Source organism: Stegodyphus dumicola, chromosome X2 (assembly GCF_044657685.1).
Source record: "Stegodyphus dumicola isolate Sdum_Otavi_A_Nest chromosome X2, ASM4465768v1".
NCBI lineage: Eukaryota > Metazoa > Arthropoda > Arachnida > Araneae > Eresidae > Stegodyphus > Stegodyphus dumicola.
The window spans coordinates 154,589,789-154,610,903 of record NC_140781.1 but is presented as its reverse complement, the minus strand read 5'-3'; the positions used below and the strand labels follow the sequence as shown (position 1 = coordinate 154,610,903).

Sequence of the window (21,115 nt, the reverse complement as noted above, 5' to 3'; positions counted from 1 at the left end):
AATGTTGGTCCGAAAATCACACTTTCAATTTTTCTGCTGCCAAAATTATTCAAAAAACATCTTCCATTGGAGAACTGGATTTTCTAGAGGCATTTCACATTCATAAAAATCTTTCTGTTCTAGTTAACGATCCTAATTCCAATCCAAATTTGCCTTCGGCTTTTAGATAAATTATGTTTTAGTTCTGGTTTCGCCAACAGATGGCGCCACTTGCTTATTCTTGTCCAGGCTTTCTTATCTTATCTAAACATTATTTCCTATCTTGTTCATTTGCGGTTTTGCAGCTGAAGATGATGGTTCGGTAAAACCATCGAAACTACTCCTGTGAAAATTTTGCAAATTAACGCTGATTTTTGTTGTTTGACTTCTGAATTAGTATTTATTCGGCGTGCTATTGTGTCTTAATTCCTTGAGTGCTTTATTATTATATAATAATTCATTTCAGTTCCATTTAAATAACATACAAATTATTGTGCATTACTGAATTCTAATCTTAAATGTTTCACGTTGTTAAAATAAATTGTAATTTATTATATTTCTTTCAAACGAAGGGAAATTAAAATATTTCTTTCAAAACAAATTTAATATATTCAGAGTTATCTTTTACAGATTAGTGTGAATTTTTGGTAGATAAGTAATTTACAGACTAAGAAACACCACAGCTGTTCTCTTTCCTAAAGCAAATTAATTTACGAGTTCTATGCCTTCAGATTTAATTCCATTTTAGGAATTTTAAAGAATTCTTAACCTGCACTTTATCAGCAATGTGAGAATATTTGTAAATTTTGATATGAAAAATAGGATAAATATTGATTTACTCATTATTTCAAGTAAAAATATTCATCCATTCCATTTCCTCTCCCCATAAGTGAAGAAGAAATCATGAATTTCGATAAATTTAAGGAAAAAAAAGTTAACTGGAATATTTGCCGCTTAATGTTTAAGCAATCAGAATGAAACTTTGTGTTATTTGTTGAAACAAAACAAAACCCGTTGAATTGGGATTGCAAAGCTTTGTTGCATAAAACATGCCCCTTTTTTCTTTGACCTTGAATTCATTCAAAGATCCCTAAGAAACGGGAAATCTCCCTTTTCTAAATGTGGTGTCATAAATTCTTTACATTTCCTGGACGAGGACACCATTTCGACATGTGGGTGGGGCAAAGTCCTTTCATGCCACGACTGCTCAACTTACGTCAATGATTTTGTTCCTTAAGAAAGGAAAGCATACGTTCTGGAGTTAGCAATTGATACTTACAAATGATTTCCCCCTCCAGATTATTAGTCTAAAAAAGAGAAAAAAATCAATCCGCCTTTAACTTTGCCATTTTGGAATGTTTCATACTTCTAAAACCAAAATTTTTCCGTCCCTATACCCTGCTTTCTGGTGCGACTGCACCGTCGTTTTTTACATTGTGAGAACCATACATTCAAACATTCTAGGTAACATTGTTTCGTCATAGTGCGAGAAACATACATACATTTATGCAGATTCTTCCTTATTTAATTTTTAAAAAAATAGTACAGGGTGAAATTACTTGGTGGCAACAATTTGAAAAGTGACACGCCGTTTCTAGTGAACCAACGCAATACATGTTATATTAAATTGTAAAAATCATTCACATTAATAAATTCAATTTCAAGCTTAATATTAGTCCTGATTTTTGGACTTGGGTTTAATGGAAGTGCTAGTAACAGATTCAATATATGAACAAAATTAAACGCTTCGGAATGACATATGAAAATTTCGAACTGCAAATAATATACCACGTTTCCTCTTAATTTGCAAAGGTCATTCGAAATTAAGTACCAGAATCCTGTTTAGTTACTTCTTTATTTATACTTAGAAAATGTGTCTATTAATTATTCGATCATAATAACAAAGTATATAGAAATAAATTAATATACAAAATAATTACATTATAATAAATAGTTACAATTAATTTTCACTTCCACCCCCTGTTGAATTGAGATTGCAAAGGGAGAAACCTTTTCTTCAGGAGGTCGCCTTTAAAAATTTTCCGGTAAGAAACTAAGAAATACAAAGGAACTTTTCCTATTTTCTGCTGACTCCTATGCCTGAACTGAGGTAGGTCACGAAGTTACTATTTGATAGTCGAATGATGGAATATTAACTTTTGCAAACACTGAATTTAACTGTTTCATGTGCTTCCAAGGGCCCTTTTTCTGCGTCTTATACGGAACTGCGTCACTGCACCATATAGGAAGAGGGCCCTTAAAAACTTAAAAGAAGACGAATTCTATTATATTAAAATAAGAATTCATAGTAGTACAAACTCTAAAAATAAAAATGAAAAGCGAAAGGGAAAAAGATACTTTTAACTTTAAACATGTAAATGTAATTCAGCAGGACATTTAAGGGCCACCTAAACCTTCGGGCCCCTATTCAACGGCATTCCTTGCATATCCTTATTTACGCCACTGATTAGTACATGGTGAATGTCGACATTTACCGGTGTAAGTCAGAAGTAAGAGTATTTGGAAAATATTTCTGACATACACCAAGCGACTAGGTGAATGTTGACATTCTCCAGATTTCGGTGTTTCACCGTAACATATACAGTAATGAACAAAAATCTTAGGAAATGAAGTTATATTTTCTGTAATAATCCAAAATTTTCCAATGAATTCTATTAGGTTAAGATTTGCTATATGATTTAAATTGATGGCATTTTCGTAACATACTAATCTATAGTTATTAATTATACCTAATTAAAATTTAGTATTTCGTTCTGAACCAAAATTCTAGACATTTTGTACATTTTTCATTGACCTTTCCTATTATTTATATACAGAGTTTTAGTTTACATATAATTTGACTGAAATATAATTTATACACAGCAACTGGGTAGATGAATATCCAAATTAAGTTCAAGCTGAATATTGGTATCTGGCCAATTTACTATTTGTTGCATCTAAACTATTATGAAATTGTGAAATTTATAAAATAGTGTAATTGTTATTCATTCATATGTTTGAAATTTGATGTAAATTTTAGACTACCTCCTTTATGAGATGCTTGCTATTTACCCATAAGATGATTTACATAAAATGAGCATGCATTTTTCAAATATAGAAAAACATTGATATTTATTAATCAACGATATAGTTACTAAACAACAGGCATCATTAATGAATTTAGATAAAACAATTAAATGATGAAATTTATATATACAGACTTTTTTTGGTAAAATCCTAGTATAAGGCGGAGCCTTGGTGCGATTTTGAAAATTATCGCCAACACCAAAATGACCCGTTTAACTACTCATTGTTTATGTCCCGTTTACTGCTCATCATAAACTAGCCAAATCCCTTGTGCACCGGAAACTAGGATTAAACCGACTTGGTATTTTTTATATCTCTCATAACATTTATTATTCAGTATTGAAAAAAACTTGAATTCTAGGTTACTATATAATCTAAAAGGGACCATATAATATAACCATATAATCTAAAAGGGAAGCTACTGGGTATTCAGACAAGTATTACATAAAAGCAAAGAGCATATACTACTAGCCTAGAGTACAGAAGTTCGGACTGTTTTAAACTATTTGTCTGTGATGCCTTGTCGAGCAGTTCTTAATGTAGGAGCTAATTCCTCTGATTTCGAAGGATGGTACTTAATAATATGCGCTGGTAGATTTCGTCGGAATGAATAGGACTTCGAACAATCCAAACACAAAAAAATTTTCTTACATAGTAATCACACTAATTCTTTAAACTGAAAATGCAAACTGAGAAAGATTTTGCATTTTTTTCGATAAATCCTTTTACTTAAAGTCCTAAAAGATATACAGGTACGGACTAAATTATTTATTACTTTACTGCTTATTTAAAATTATATACTTTATAGAAACAAGGACAGGTTTTGCAAAATACTGAAAAGAAAAATTATTTGAAATGAAAATGTGACTGTGTTCTTTACTTAATATGTTTCACAAACAATAATCAATCAACAAAAAATCAACAAACTTCACTTTTATTTCATTACACTAATTATAAATAAAATGTCAGCGATGCGAAATAATTGATACAAAATAAGCGAGCCATTCTACATGGCTGTCACAAACACAATTCTATCAATCAATTATCTTGTTGCCACACATAAAGTTCAAAACTAAAGGAAGAAAAACAAAAGGAATTTACGCTGTTTGCAACAATAAAATGAAGCAAACGATACTCACATAAACATCCTGGCCCTCGCTGAAATCCCAGGGGATTTCAACAGTTGGAGCATTTTGAAACTTCTTAGTCTGTAATAAAAGATAAACATAAGAAAAATAATACAAAATATTATATGCGAAACAGTTCATAGTTTTTAGTCTGAATAGGAAGAGGACACAATTTCACGACTGGTCGTTTTATGACACCATGACCAGTTTCAATACTAACAACTCTCACTCTATGATCTGAGCCCGGATGAACAGCAATTATTCTCCCTAACGTCCATTTAAGAGGCGGAAGATTGTCTTCTTTGATGAGGACTAAGTCATTGACTTCTAAATTGTTTCGACTTTTTTGCCATTTAGGTCTTTGCTGAAGCTGAGACAGGTATTCTCGACTCCATCTTTTCCAGAAGTGCTGAAAAATAAACTGTCTCACATGCCATCTGTCAAGGTGATTGAAAGAACTATAATTTAGGTCTGGTTCAGGTATGGCAGTTAAAGACGTTCCTATTAGGAAATGACCAGGTGTTAATGCAGTTAAATCATTTGGACAGCCGATGTTGGACACAATGGCTAGAGTTGAGACAAGCATCAACCTGTGCTATCAAGGTCTGAAATTCCGGATAGGTCAGCACAGTATCACCAACAGTCCTTTTTAGATGTAATTTCATTGACTTTACTGCCGATTCCCATAGTCCACCAAAATGGGGAGATGATGGCGGGTTGAATATCCATTTTATTTCCTTTAAAGACAAAAATTTGTGAATTTCTTGGTTTTGCTTACATTGCAAAAAACATTTTCTGATTTCTTTGTCTGCACCTTTAAAGTTAGTACCGCAGTCGCAATAAATCTCAAATGGTTACCCTCTTCTTGCAATAAATCGTTTCAATGCACTTAAAAATGCCTTTGTTGACAAATCTTCTACCACTTCAAGATGTACTGCCTTGATTACAAAACACACAAATAAGCATACGTAACATTTAAATGATTTTTGTCCACGACCTGCACGATGTTTAATCATGAACGGTCCAGAAAAATCTATTCCAGTTCGATGAAATGGTCGTGATTGTGTTACTCTAGATTACGGTAGATCAGCCATTATTTGACTTGCTGTTTTAGCTCTAAGTTTGCAACACGTGATACAAGATCTTACTACTTTTCGGATAGCAGATCTAGCAGCTATGATCTAAAATTGCTGTCGAATTAAAGATAGAAGTTTTAGTGCTGCATGGAGATATTTGACATGAAAGTGTCTAATTATGATTTCTGTCAGATTGTGTTTTGAAGGTAATAAGATTGGATGTTTTTCATTTTCTGATAGTTGCGCATTTTTCAGTCTTCCTCCTACACGTAACTGTTGTCATCTAAAATTGGACACGAGTTAAGGAGGTTGCTGTTTGTAGGTAAGTCCTTTCCCAATTCCAAACATTGAATTTCTTTAAAAAAGTGAAATCGCTGTATTATTCGGATAATACAGAAAGTTGCGGCTCGAATTTCATTACTAGATAAAAAAGACGTATTTCTAGATATGCTACATTAGAATTCGATATGAATCTTAATATCCAAGCAAATATGCGTTGTAACTTTGGAAATGAAGATATATTTGATATAATAGCAAGTTCCTGTACACAGAAACTACAAATGAGACTGTTTTACGTGCATCTGGTAATGCCTCTTCATCTATAAGAATATTTTTAGACAAGTCAATCTCACTGTACTTTAACCAAGAAGGACCATTCCACCACAATTGATAAGATAATAGTTCTGCAGGAAATAACCCACGTGAAGCACAATCAGCTGGATTTTCTTTTCCATCAACATGACTCCAGTTTTCAGGTGGTAAGATGGATTGTATTTCAGAAACTCTATTGGATACGAATACTTGCCATTTTTTAGGATCTGACCTTAGCCATGACAACACGATTTCTGAATCACTCCAAGCTTGCACTAAATCAAAATTTATAACTAATGCAGCTTTTACAGACTGAATCAAGCGTGCCAATAACACTGCTGCACATAATTCCAGTCTTGGAATCGTAATAGATTTTAATGGTGCTACATGCGTTTTAGCTGTTACAAGTTTAACATTAATGTCAGAGTTATTGCAAGTTTTGATATAAATAACTGCTGCATAACCCCTTTCAGACGCATCACAAAATCCGTGAAGTTCACATCGAAAATAATCAGGTATCAGAATTTTCCTAGGTATATTTATAGAATTCAAAAGTTTAACTTCTCTACATAGATTTCTCCAACTTCGATCAATCTCTTCTGTTACAGGATCATCCCATGATAATTGTAATTTCCACAATTGCTGAAAGATCATTTAAGCGAGAATTACAAACGGAGCTATCCACCCCAATGGATCGAATAGCTTTGCTACGAATGACAAAATAATCCTTTTAGTCGGAACACTTTGATACTCTATTACACCTTTAAAAATCTCTTAAAACTATATTCTTTGCTTTTGGAAAGTTCAATCCTTCATCTATAAGTTAATCCTTCATCTATAATCTTCATCTAAAAGTTCAATCCTTCATCAATCGCTAACTGACTCAAAACTTTAGTTGCAAGATATGGAGCAGCTGCAGTTCCATATGTAAATGTTTTCCAAACGACAAACTCGTATTTGTTTATACGGGCTATCTCTCCATAATATTCTCTGAAAATCTCTATCTTTTTCATGAACCTTTATCTGTCTGTACATCATTTTAATATCAACGGTTATTGCAATGTTATGAAGTCTAAATCTTAGTTAAATACAAATTAAGTCATCTTTTATTTTTGGGCCTATCATTAACGTATCATTTAAAGAAACATATGTGGTTGTTTTAGCGCTCGCATCGAAAACAACTCTCAGTTTAATTGTTAAGCTCGAGTCCTTCAACACAAAGTGATGTGGTATATAATAGTATTTATTCTCTAATTCATAATCTGTGTCTGGCACTAATTCTACGTGTTCTAGTGAAAAGTACTCTTTCATAAACTGAATATACTGGTTGTAAATTTCTTTCATAGATAACAGCCTCTTCTCCAAGTACTGAAATCTTCTGTACGCTATTTCACGGGAGTCACCTAGAACATCTCTATTAGGTTTGAATGGTAATGCAACTGAATAACGACCTGATGTGTCTGTAAAATGCGAGTTTTTAAAATGTTCTTCACAAAGTTTTTCTTCATTTGTTAAAGGTTGTACATTTGGAAACTTTTGGAAACTCCCAGAAAGAATTTACTAACTCATCTGTGTTTGTATTCAAATGATTTACATATACTGGCTCAAAATTTGTAGATTCAAAATTTGTAGTACCCGAAATTATCCATTCCAACCTCGAATTTAGAGCAAATGGTAGATCAGGACCACGTTTGACAATTTCTCCCGTCATTAAATGCAGAAATACATTTACTCCAAATAAAATGTCAACTGGTTGTGACTTGTAAAATAATGGATCAGCTAATTGTAAATCACTGAAGTTATCGAAGATGATTGATGGCAAAGATACATAGGGAATGTTATCTGTCACCTTGTCCAGTACAAACGCTGATGTTGATACACGAATATCACTTAAAATGAGAAGTGAATACTAAATCGACTTCCCCATTACTTATAGTATTAAATTCTCCTAAACATGATACAGAAATGGAATTATCTTTCACTCGTAATCCTAATTTCTTCACACAATCCCTTGAAATAAATGATCTCTGAGATCCAGTGTCACATAAACATCTACACTTCACAAATTGTTGTTCAGAATTTTGAACTTTTATTAAAGCAGTACACAATAAAATGTGACTGGTTTGATTACTTTCTGCATTCGAATCATAATGAGAGGCACAAACTGTGGATGAAACATCCTTAGAACTCGTTAATTCATCTCTTTTAGGGATAGATTACATAGGCTGAGATATACTGTTTAACTGAGTTTTATTCTTTGAATTATTTACAATGTGCAAAATACTGTGATGCTTCTTAAAGCAATGTTGACATGTATTTAAACTCTTGCATTTTTGAGCAAGTGCATATTAGATAAGCAATTAAAACAGTAACGATTAGATTTCACAAATTCTATCCTTTGCTGAACCGATAAATTTAGAAATTTCGAACATTTGGGTAAACTATGATCTTCTTTACAATAACCATAACCCAAAGTAGCAACCAGACCATTATTCTTATTTTGAAACACAGATTTAGGTACCTTATTACATGTTGATTTGCTATTTTGAAGTGTTCTTGCATAGTTTTTTAGGAATTCAATTAAAGTTGTAAGTTTTGGAATCTCATTACATTTTAACTGACGTTCCCACCATAATTTTGTAAAAGGGTCTAATTTTTGCAAAATTAAATAAGTCATTAAAGTGTCACCAAAATTATCAATGGTTTGATTCAATACTTCTAAAGAACGAATTACTTCATTAATATTGTCAACTCAATTTAAAATAGCAAATGCTGTTTCATTCTGAATAGTTGGTAAGCTTAGAAAACGTTTAATATATGCAAAAATTTGTTCTCTCTTATTTGAATATCTTTCATCTAACAGATTCCATGCTATTTCAAAATTACAATCCGAAATTTGGAATGGTTTGAATAATGCGATATGCTTCACCTTTCAACGAAGCCTTCAAATACTGCAATTTTTGAGCATTAGATAAATTTGTATTATTTCTTACACAAGCACTGAAAAGATCTTTAAAAGCTATCCATTCTGTAATATTACCACCAAAAGTCGGTAATGTTAACTTGGGTAAATTTAATATTGTCAAGAACCTGTTCTGAAATTACACTATTAGAATTATTTTTACTATTTTGATATTTTAATATTTTTTCACCTTTAAATTTCCACAAATAAATTTTATCTGTGTACTCCTGAACATTATCTATTTCGTTTTCTAATTCTTTAGTATCTGTAATTAAACTTTCGATTTCAGAATCAAGCTTCCTTAACACAGTTTCTTTTAGTTTCAATAATTCGACACATTCCTCTAGCTTTATTAAATTAATTTCATCTGCAGTTAAAATAGTTTCAATTTTCTTTACATAATTAGTATCACTCCTGCGTAAAACCGCTCTTTTTGTTTTAAAAGTTATAAGTTCATTCATAATTGATCAATTCAAAAACAGAATTATTCTTAAATCACTTAACACTATTACTAAAATGAAATTGAAACACTTTTCTATGCTATATTACAACATTGTTCTTAAAATCAGTTATAAACGAATTTTTCTTCAAAATCCACTTACCTCACAAAGTGGAGTAATTTTTCACCAACCATATGCATATTTGCGTTGTTAGAATGCACTTAGAACAGTCACTATCTTCACTAGCTCTCCGGCTAGACTTTTGACCAACAATAAGTGATCTTTACTTAATATGTTTCACAAACAATAATCAATCAACAAATGGACTGTATTCCTTCACTTTTATTTCATTACACTAATTATAAATAAAATGTCAGCGATGCGAAATAATTGATACAAAATAAGCGAGCCATTCTACATGGCTGTCACGAACACAATTCTATCAATCAATTATCTTGTTGCCACATATAACGTTCAAAACTAAAGGAAGAAAAACAAAAGGAATTTACGCTGTTTGCAACAATAAAATGAAGCAAACGATACTCACATAAACAGATTGAGATCATATTTGTTTTAAAGATTTTAGATAAAAGCGTATTTTTATTTTTTTTCTCAGAAACTAATTCATTAATTGCGAAATCATTCATAAAAAGTAGATGAAAATGCTTAATTTTTTTAAAAAAATCATTCAAAAGGTACCGAGTCCCTTGTCGCGTTGAAGCCGATATGCACTTGTCTTAACTTTAGTTTTAATTTGAACGATGTTTCTGGAATACCTAGCATCAGATAACCTTGTCTGTATTTGTCTATAATTTCCGTATCTTGTACAGTTCTAATTTTCCCCAGACATCTATCAGCGCGATTGTTTCGCTGAGAGTCCAGCGAGCAGTAACTAAAATTAAGTGAACCACCCAGTATAGTACGGGAAATCTCCCCATTTGCCCTGCTCCCGAGAGGTAAGGAACATTCAACCAAGTTCTATCTCCAATTCGGCGAGGCAATTAATGCTTGTTCCCATGTGAATGGGACACCAAGGTTTTTGTGTTGTATTGTCTGCATTAAATAAATCTTGTTGAATAGAACACATGAAGGCATAACTCTAAAACCATGGTAATAACATGATCAAAAAGTATTTTCCTATTTATTTTCATTCCTCATGCATTTTTTTTAATACAAATGAACTTTGACATTCCATCAGAAATAAATATATGATCGTGATTTTCAGTTTAAATTACATAAGTCAAGCAAAAATATATATAAAAAGATTTAAATCAACAAATTCATATTTAATTACCCTAAAATTCTACAAATTTCTTAATATGACATCCTTATACTTTTAAATGGACTTATCTTAAAATTACTATCATCAATAAATCATTTTTACTTATACTGATTCACTTCGGATTTCAGCAGAAGTGCATATATTTTCAGTATTATCTAATGGACTCTTATAATCCCTTACACTCCTAAGATTTCTATATAACATTTATCCTGGCGTGTTTATTTGCTATAGCAAATAATCTTCGATTTTCACGCCCTATTCTTCCCTCCATACATTAAAAATGGAATAATTAAAATACATTTCTTACACATAAATGTACAATAATAAAACTAATAAACTTGCCCTACATCTTAATTTCAATTCAGCCTGTATTCAAATTAAATATTTTTAATTACTAATTTATTTATATCAGGTTGTTTCTTAAAATTTTGTTATACTCAAAATAGTGTTCAGTATTTAATGTCTTTCTCTTATAATTAAAAACAAATTATGTGGAATCAAAATTAAAACATATGCAGCAGTTAAATAACACTGAAGAGAATATCTCACTTAATCTTTCGCTATTTGTATTCTAGCACAGTATTGTTTTCCTTCAGGGTCAAGCATGTGTAAGTTCACTTAGTTATATCAATTGAATTACATCAGACATATGCATCACTTAAATAACACTGAAGGAAATATGCCACTCACTCATTCGATGTTTGCATCATATTATGGTCGAGAAATTGTTCTTTCCTTACGGTGAAGCATGTATCAGTTTACTTGTAAGGATCTTAAGTTTTACTAACGTTTATTTTTATTTTAAATCTTTACTATCACTTCTTATTTTCTACTTCCGTCCAGAATTATAAGCGTTAAGGTTTTTATGCAAAGTTGTCTGGCGAACGCCAAGTATTTAAGTTGTGGCTTTTTGCCAAGCGAGAGAGAGGAAGCAGTTGAGTCAAAGCAGGCCGCTTACCTTAGAAGTTACGCAGTTGCTGTTTGCCTTCCAGGCCAGAGGTTTTAATCCTCTTGATAAATTTTAAAACGTATTGTAGTGTTCACAGTTCTCTGTACTACATACGCTTCCTGTTAATATAAGGCCAATCTTCCAAGTTTATTAGTTTAAAGTTAAATTAGAGTTTAGTTTTATTTTTATACTTTTACGTTAGACCCCAAGTAGCGGGTCAGTGTATTCCGAAGTACGGAAGTTATTGTATATAGAGAAAAATAAAGGGTTTTGTATACCCTTCATGTGCATCCTGTCTACTTACCACAATTAGTGAACACAGCTTTAGTAAGCTCTCTGTTCCGAGTCAGGTCCTTGTATGTTCCCGAAGAAGGTAAGAAGGAACATTGAACCTGATAGTGGCGCCCAACGAAGAAGAATAACCACGGCCGAGTTTCAAGAAGAACCTGTGCTGCCTGCAGAAACGGCTCAGAATCCAGAAATGCCAGCTGCCGTCCTGGAAGGATTTGGTTACATCGTCCAGACCATGCGCGCTTCCATGAAACCAGAAGCAACATTTAATGGAAACTCACCGGTAACCAGTTTTTTGGAAAAATTGGATGACCACTTCATGCTCTACCCCGTGCACGAGTTTCAAAACGTTACCTTAGCTACCAGCGCTTTGAGGGGCCAAGCGCTTAACTGGTTCAAATGTATAGGCAGAAGTCTCTTGGGTCAAGCAGGAAGTCCCACCTATACTTACGAAAATTTCAAGACTGCCCTACTAAGAGCCTTCCCTGTTGTAAGGGATCGTGCGAAATTAGAAACGGAACTTTTCAGTATATATCAACAAAGAATCGAAAACCTCTCGAGCTTTATTTTAAGAAAAATTCACGTCTTCAAACTCTTGTATGGAAACCGTCCGGATCCTGAAATAATTCAAGTGATTTTGCCGAGGTTACTGCCCCAAGTGCAAGACTTTATTGAATTAAGAAATCCGACTACACTGGAAAAGTTATTTGAGCTAGCAATCCAGTTTGAAAGTAGAAGAACGGCGGACGTCGAAAGAAGACGCCAATATCAACAGCGAAACCAATTTGGTGCGCCAAGACTACAGCAAACTCAAACACACGGCTACGGAAGCAAAGCGAATCAGTGGGCAAGGAAACCCGAGCATTCAAAAACAGCCGGCGAACGTCGACAGTTCAATAGCAACCCAGGAAAAAAGTCTCAAGGCCAGTGGAAAAAAAAGGAAAGGAAAAATAATTTAAACTAAAACGGATTTCTGCTGACGGGAGGGTGCGGAAATCCGAAGGCCAAGAAAACCCCTCTTCCTACAAGTTAAATACAGTAATGGTGAAAAATCTGACTCTTCCGAAGATTGAAGTCTTGGTGAATAATATCCCAGCCACCGCACTCCTGGATACAGGCGCGCAGTGTTCCTGTGTGGCAGAAGATTTTTTAGGAAGTATTTTCGCAAATACCGCATATATAATTCGGATAATACGACAGTGTTAGCGGCGCAAGGAGAAAAATGTAAGTGCGTAGGTAAAGTACCGTTGTATATCCGTATCAAGGACGAACAAGTAAAGGTGATGTTTTTTATAGTAAAGAATCTGCAAGCACATATAATTTTAGGAATAGATTTTCTTTCAGACGCACAAGCTACGCTGGATTTTAATGAAGCGTCCCTTAAGCTGACAATGAAACCAGTTCGTACAGAAAACGCTGAACCGCCGATGTTAAAACTTGACCACCTCTCTAATGACGAGCAAGGAAGAATCCGACAAGTGGTAAGTGAATTTGCTTCGTTATTTAGTGATATTCCAGGATTTACTCAGGTTACTAACCATAGTATTGACACCGGAGATGCAATGCCAGTTCGTCAAAAACCATACCGGTATGATAAGAATAAAGAAAAAATTATAGAATGGCATATTACCGATATGCTACGTAAAAAGATCATAACGCCCATCTCAAGTAGTTATGCTAGCCCGGTGGTTTTATGTAAGAAAAATAATGACTATCCTTTGACGCATCCAAAAAGATGGAGATTCGCTATTGATTACCGTAAATTAAACTCCATAACTAAATATCCGGTATATCCGTTACCGATTATAGAAGAAATTCTAAGGAACATAAAATCAACCAAATTTATGACGACTTTAGACTTAACGACTGGTTATTTTCAAATAGGGGGTTAGGCCTGAGGACGTGCCTAAGACTGCTTTTATAACCACGTCTGGCACTTATGCATTTTTGCGTATGCCGTTTGGCCTTTCAGGGGCCCCGGCAACATTTCAGCGATGCATGGACATTGTGTTAAGACCTGTTCTTGGAAAGTCCACATTTATCTATTTAGACGATATCATTATTACTAGTGATAATCTCGACCAACATGTACAGGATTTAAGACAGGTGTTTTCTTTATTAAATGAGGCCGGTCTAAAAGTTAATGTTGAAAAGTGCAAATTTGCAGCCCCTGAATTAAAATATTTAGGTTACAAGATATCTCAGAAAGGAATAGAAACAGACGAATCAAAAATAATCGCTGTACAAAAGTATCCGACTCCAAACACGGCAAAGAAGCTCTCTTCTTTTCTAGGACTTTGTTCATATTATAGGTCCTTTATAAAAGATTTTTCAGCTATCGCGGAGCCATTGTTAAAATTAAAAAGGAAAAAGGCAAGATTCTCGTGGACGGCCGAAGGCAATAGTGCTTTCGAAAAATTAAAACAAGCATTAACGCAAGCCCCTGTGTTGAAATTTCCTGAAAAGGATGAAAATTTAGAAATTTCAGCGGATGCTTCGGATTATGCGGTAGGAGCGGTACTTTCGCAAAATCAGCAGCCCGTGGCTTTTTTTAGCCGAACTTTAAATTAAACACAAAGAAATATTCCGCGACCGAGAGAGAGGCACTTGCAGTTCTGTTAGCAGTGCAAAAGTTCCGAGTCTATTTTGGAAAGGCGCCGATAACAGTGTACTCTGATCATGCGGCGGTAACTAGATTGTACTCAGGAAAAAATTTATCCCCAAGGTTAATAAGATGGGCACTCAAGCTGCAAGAATATAATCTGGTAATCAAGCATACCCCCGGTAAGGAAAATATCGTAGCAGATGCCCTATCAAGAATTAAAATAGATGAATAAGGGAATACCGTAAAGGTGGCAATGCTCACAGCATGTACAATAAATTCCCGAGAAACTGTAATAACTGAACTGGGTAAGGATCCTGAGTTTGGAAGCATTTATGAGTATTTGAAGGATCCTGAAAATTTTAGCCACCAAGATATTGTGGCGATAAGAAATAGGGCGGCCCATTACGAACTAATAGATGGTCTATTATTTTATACAAAAACTACGAATTCCAACAACGAATTTCGACCTGTTATCCCAGCTAGTCTTAGATTAAATATCCTGCAGGAGCTCCATGACAGCCCTTTAGCTTCTCATGCTGGTATTCGAAAAACTATCCAACGCGTACGCGAGGCAGTCTACTTTCCTGAACTGCAAAAGTTAACAAGGGCGTATGTCCAGTCCTTCCCAACATGTCAAGCAGTTAATTATATTAATTTCCGCCCGGCCGGGTTTCTAAATAGTATTAAATCCGAATTTCCAAATGAAATAATTGGCATCGATTTATTGGGCCCTTTCCCCAAAAGTCAGTTAAATAAAAGTCGCTATCTCCTTGTTATGGTTGATCATTTTAGTAAATGGACCGAAATTGTTCCCTTAAAACGAGCCTCCGCGAAATTAGTTACTGATTCTATTTTAAATAAATATATTTTAAAATACGGGGCGCCCCTAAAAGTTATATCGGATAATGGTCCTCAATTTGTAAGTAATATATTTGAAGACATGTGCCAAAAACTGGGCATACGTCATTTAAAAATGGTCCCGTATCGGCCGCAATCAAATATAGCGGAACGGGTCAATAGAAATATAGTGAAAATTATCCGTAGTTATGTTAAAAATTTTCATAAAAGCTGGGATAACTATGTCAATGAATTTGCTTTCGCCCTTAGGACCGCAAAACATGATACAACGGGCAAAACTCCTGCTGAGTTATTTCTAGGCAGAAAGGTTATAACACCGTTAGATAAACTATTTTATGTGCAACAAAGAGCCCCAGAATTTAAAATGGATGATATAGAAAAACTAATAAAAGAAGCAAAAAAGAATACGGAAGTAGCACAAAGAAAACAAAAATTGTATTATGACTTGAAACGACGGGGAGTAACTTATAAAGTAGGGGATGAAGTTTTAAAAATTAAGCATTCACATTCTTCAGCACCAGAACATAAAACTGCCAAATTTTTTGCACGATTTGAAGGACCATATGTTATAGAAAAAATAACTCACGCTGTAGTAGTGTTAAAAGCCAGAAATGGTGAAACCTGTTCCGCAAACATTGATCAAATCAAGCCCTACTTCGATCGTAATAAAATGCAAATATTTTCAGATCTTTTGCAGGATCCGGCACGGCAGACACCGCAGGCACAAGCTCCAGAGGTGGAAAAACGACAAGTACAAGGGCAAGCCAATAAGAGGCAGGAGCAAGTGAAAAGAAAATTGCCTCGCGGAAAAATTGAAGGTAGCAAGAAAAAGAAGCCGTTCCACCGTCCAGAAAAGAGAGTTCACGAACACCCCCAGAATGAAGAAGGGAGAGGGACGACGTATGTGAAGAGAACCAGGAGAAATGACGGCAACTATAACCCGGCTCTAAAACGGAAGATCTACTCATCCGACAGGACTCTCCGCAGCAAAAGTCGCCGAACTGCGGAAGGGCCTTCAGCGACGGAGGAAAAAGTACAAGGAAAATTTGAACGGCCAGCAACGAGGTCCAAGCAAGAACACGAAAGAAGTTTCCCGGTTCCGCCAAGACCAGCTGCCATCAAACGGCCAAGACCACAAGCAGAGGAGAAAAAGAAGGTATTCAAGGGTGGCCGAACTGGTGAAAAAAGGAAGCTTCCAGAGGAAAGCACTGAAGGGCGAGCCCGTACAAGAAGGAAGATAAATCAAACTACTATCTGCAATACCTTTAAAGACTGGGCCCAGAAAAGGATGTCCGAATATCACAAAGATAAGTAAAATTTTATGTTACTTTGCAAACTTAAGTTAATCTTTCATTCTTACTGCAAGTGGCAGATTTCAAGAAGTTTTACCTCATGCGAGGTCTACCTTTATCGCCAAAAGGGCGAGAAATGAGTTGTTACCGATTTTCGTATTATGTTTTTAAATTACTCGCGCGTAAAACTAAAGTTGATGTATAATAGCGTTGTGTAAAGACTTAAATATTGAAAAAAGTTATTGTATAAATTTTATTTAAAACATTCTAGCAAGAGAGAAGTTTTAGTCTGAAAGACTTTTTGAAATGTAGTATTTCAATGTAGAAAGAATTGGCACTTGCTTTGAAAAGAATAGAAGTTAACAATGTACTCTAATGTATGTTTTCAAATGTGTAAAATTAACGGCATGTTGATATGTTCTTATATACAATGTGAACTGTTATTTTAAATGTTAAGAAATACCGTGATATGGTAAAAGTGAATGTAAAATTTTTTTTATTCGTGTGACTGTAAAAAGACTAAAGCATGGCGAATATGTGTTAAAGGTTGAATGATGTAGTTAGGCTCTCTGACACTACACTTTAGAGTTAGCCACTTTTAGAATAGTACCTCAGGGTTTAGAGTTGAAAGTAGGGTGTGTTAAGAGGTCTTGGCATGTTGAATTTTAACACGTTAGTGTTTTGATTGTAGGAGAAAGTGTGGAACACGTAGACAGAAACACATTCGTGTTTGGTGTTCTTTTACAACACATGTCAGAGAGCACGGAGAGAGATAATTAAAATAGTCATGAATGAAATAAGAATGTTAAGAGAAGTATAATTATATATGTTACTTGCCATTTCATTGTGTAACATTTCATTAAACTAGTTTTCCTTCCAGATCTCTGGAAGGAACCAGTATTGAATAAAAGCTCCTGTTTAGATGCAGTACAGATGAAAAAAAATTGTTGTATATCCTGGGAGCTGCTATTGTAAAAAAAAAAAACAAATTTCTTTCTTTTAAATTTCTAGTTTCTAGCGAAGTATGTTTGTAAAAGATTGGCCTCGCGTTAGATTCTAGAGCTAAAAGTTTTCAACAAGGTCGTTTTAGACCTCAGTTTCAAACTAATTAACTCTGGCGGGAAGTATGTAAGTTTCTTAAGTTTTACTAACGTTTATTTTTATTTTAAATCTTTACTATCACTTCTTATTTTCTACTTCCGGCCAGAATTATAAGCGTTATGGTTTTTATGCAAAGTTGTCTGGCGAACGCCAAGTATTTAAGTTGTGGCTTTTTGCCAAGCGAGAGAGAGGAAGCAGTTGAGTCAAAGCAGGCCGCTTACCTTAGAAGTTACCCAGTTACTGTTTGCCTTCCAGGCCAGAGGTTTTAATCCTCTTGATAAATTTTAAAACGTATTGTAGTGTTCACAGTTCTCTGTACTACATACGCTTCCTGTTAATATAAGGCCAATCTTCCAAGTTTATTAGTTTAAAGTTAAATTAGAGTTTAGTTTTATTTTTATACTTTTACGTTAGACCCCAAGTAGCGGGTCAGTGTATTCCGAAGTGCGGAATTTATTGTATATAGAGAAAAATAAAGGGTTTTGTATACCCTTCATGTGCATCCTGTCTACTTACCACAATTAGTGAACATAGCTTTAGTAAGCTCTCTGTTCCGAGTCAGTTCCTTGTATGTTCCCGAAGAAGGTAAGAAGGAACATTGAACCTGATATACTTAGTTCGCAATGCTTAACCCAGACATTGCTTCAATACATAGAATTACGTTTGGGACAAAAAGAAAGTAAACATGTGACTGAAGTTGGATAAGCGTATTTATCAACTAATCATTCAGGTACTCAGTATTGGTAAACACGACACTGACTTTAAATATCTCACTATGATGTAAGTCTCATCTACAAAATGAAGATTATGATAAAAAGTGATTTAAAATGAGAAATTTTTCAATTTTAAATGTAAAATTACATCACAGTTATGTATGAAAACTACATAAATTCATTAAAAAATAGTCAATTATTTTATCTGGTTGTAAAGAGTATTTACGTATTGGCGTGTATAATTCTGGCACAACGCTATAGCACAATTTGCCACTTCTGACTAGGTATAATAGCAAATTAACAACTCAAATCAAACTGTTGATGCAATGAAAGTAAAAAACGCCAAGAACTAACGATTGTCTTGTCATCCACATGACGTCATGCGCATGTGGCATAATTTTCTCCCTGCACTACGCATTGCTCTTGGGCCACCCCTGATGGGACACGTTGGAAGAACCGGTTTTCGCTACCGGTCGAATCTGCTCTTGTGAACGGGGCGTTTCACACATGCAAGCCCAAGAGGTTAGAACGTGGCCTTCGAGAAACAAGGCCAAGCTCTCTCGTGATGTCATGATGAGGAGTGCGAAGAAATCTCTCTCTTGCATTCGAAGCTAGTGAACCCACAGCGCGCTAATTTATCAGAGAAGCTAATTTTATGTTATTCTGATGTAAAGTAAATAGGAGATCATTAAATAAATGATACTATCACGTTATAAATAAATGACACTATCACGTCTTAAAGCATGATATTTATTTATTATATATCATGCTTTAAGACTTCAGATATCTGAGCTTATTTTTCTTAATACTTGATAAAAATTTTCACCTGGATGATCAATAATTATTTATATTAGTCCCATTTTATTTTCCATAGATTGGATAAACTTTCCAACACTTCATAACGAGAAAATGTTAAGCTTTCGAACTGCAAACGAACATTGCATATTATTTTTCATTCATATGTAAACATGGAAAATATGAATATAAAAAGAGCATTTTACAAGAACCAACTTTTTCTTACAGACTTTTTTAAATAATATTTAATTTTCTTCAGTATGGCGATAAAATGAAAGAACTAGCATTTTCGGTTATTACATTTATTGTTTAAACAAATTTTAGTGTAGAAGATCTTTTATAATAAACTAAATATTAAAAAGGAATATTTCATAATTTATTTATCGATATAAATGTATTAAAATTTATTTTTAATGTCAGCATTGTTTTAAACTGTCAAATGGTGCTATTATTATTATTAAAATAATTATTAAACTTACAGTGATCCAGATTCTTACAGAATAATAACCAAAGATCTATTTTTGATCTGTCACAGAAAATCATTTTACTTTAATTTTGCCGCCTGTCTTTATTAAACACTTTTTTAATTGCGATATGAATTCTTACTATTCTATATTACTCTTTAGCGAAATCTTGATATGTCCACTTTAGAGTTTATGATCATAATAGTTAATTTCGTAGCTCTCTAGATCGAAAGTTGTGCCTGCAACTAGGTGTGAGTTTTGATTTTTTGGATTAATTATGTGAATTGTAAAGGGGAAAAAATAATAATTCTCTGAAAATTTAATAGACAACATTTTGAAAGGAACACACTTCAGAATTACGTTTTAAATTTTAAAATATGCAAGGCAGTTAGCCGAGGTTCCCACATCTCGTTACCGAAGCACACGTGATAAAGCCTATATCAGATCAGGAAAGTGCAATGATAATATAGGATACCGGACGTCCCTTGCAAAAGCACTTCATTCTCCCAGTATATTTAATCTTTTTTAATTCTTTATTCTATTGCATCCATTTAAAACATCATATACTCTATAGCTTTTAAAAAATATAGCATTTTGCTAATGTATGAAGTTTAATTTAAAAAAACGTAACAGCAAAATTTTATGGGGGGATAAGTCTAAGCTTTATAAGCAACTGGTGTAACAATATTGTTTTCAAGTTTTGTTTATATATTTTTAAAAATATAATATTAATTACAATTTTCACAAAAATTTTGAAAATATGACAAAAAAATGATAACGCAAATTTGTGAAAAACACAAATTTGAATTTTTAAATGAAAAACATTATTACTTTTAAATCTTTAAATCTATAATGACAAGTACATTAAAAATAAAATTGAAGTAATTAGATATTACAAATCATTTAATGCTATATGATTAAGATATAATCATAATGCACAGCGTTTCAGCAATACATGAAAAAAAATTTACAATACATTAAATAATCCTGTAGTATTATGGACTTGATTAGTTTATTGTTTGCTTTTATATTTTACACTAGTTATTGTTTACTTTTTTACACTAGTTTTTCAGTAGAAATCATTTTAGCTTTAAAAATAGACAAAGTAAACGCATCGAATATTTAATCTAGTTTTCTTTAAATATCAATGAAATCATAGTAATGAAACCTCACCCTGCTGTTTTTAGTCCGAATGAAGGCCTTCCGTTTTATTGCACGTATCCACTTTCACATCTGCATCAACAGGAAAAGCGAAAATATGTATTGTAATTTCAGTTGCATCGCGGCACTGAACACATGTAAGACATTATATTGTTTCTGGAACAACCCACAAATTGCAAAAAAACTCAAATTTAAAGTGTCCAACTACGAAAAAAGCACGGTATGTACCAAGGTATTACGATACATTGCCAGCTAGCGAAGCATATTTTCGCGCATGCGTGAAGCGTTAGCCTCGCAGAACGGAGACGCTACTTTCAAATAGGGAATATCCCGAAATTGGAA

The 21,115-nt window shown here is 33.7% G+C and overlaps 1 long non-coding RNA gene across 1 annotated transcript; it reads right to left on the bottom strand.

Annotated features, from left to right (window-relative positions):
- Positions 1 to 3,984: 3,984 nt before the first annotated feature.
- On the bottom strand, positions 3,985 to 21,072 carry LOC146992952 (uncharacterized). Its single transcript, XR_015039099.1, has 2 exons — positions 20,786 to 21,072; positions 3,985 to 4,274 (listed from the first exon to the last, which is right to left on the bottom strand). It is a non-coding gene; the product is annotated as an uncharacterized LOC146992952 (long non-coding RNA).
- Between the last annotated feature and the right edge of the window lie 43 nt (positions 21,073 to 21,115).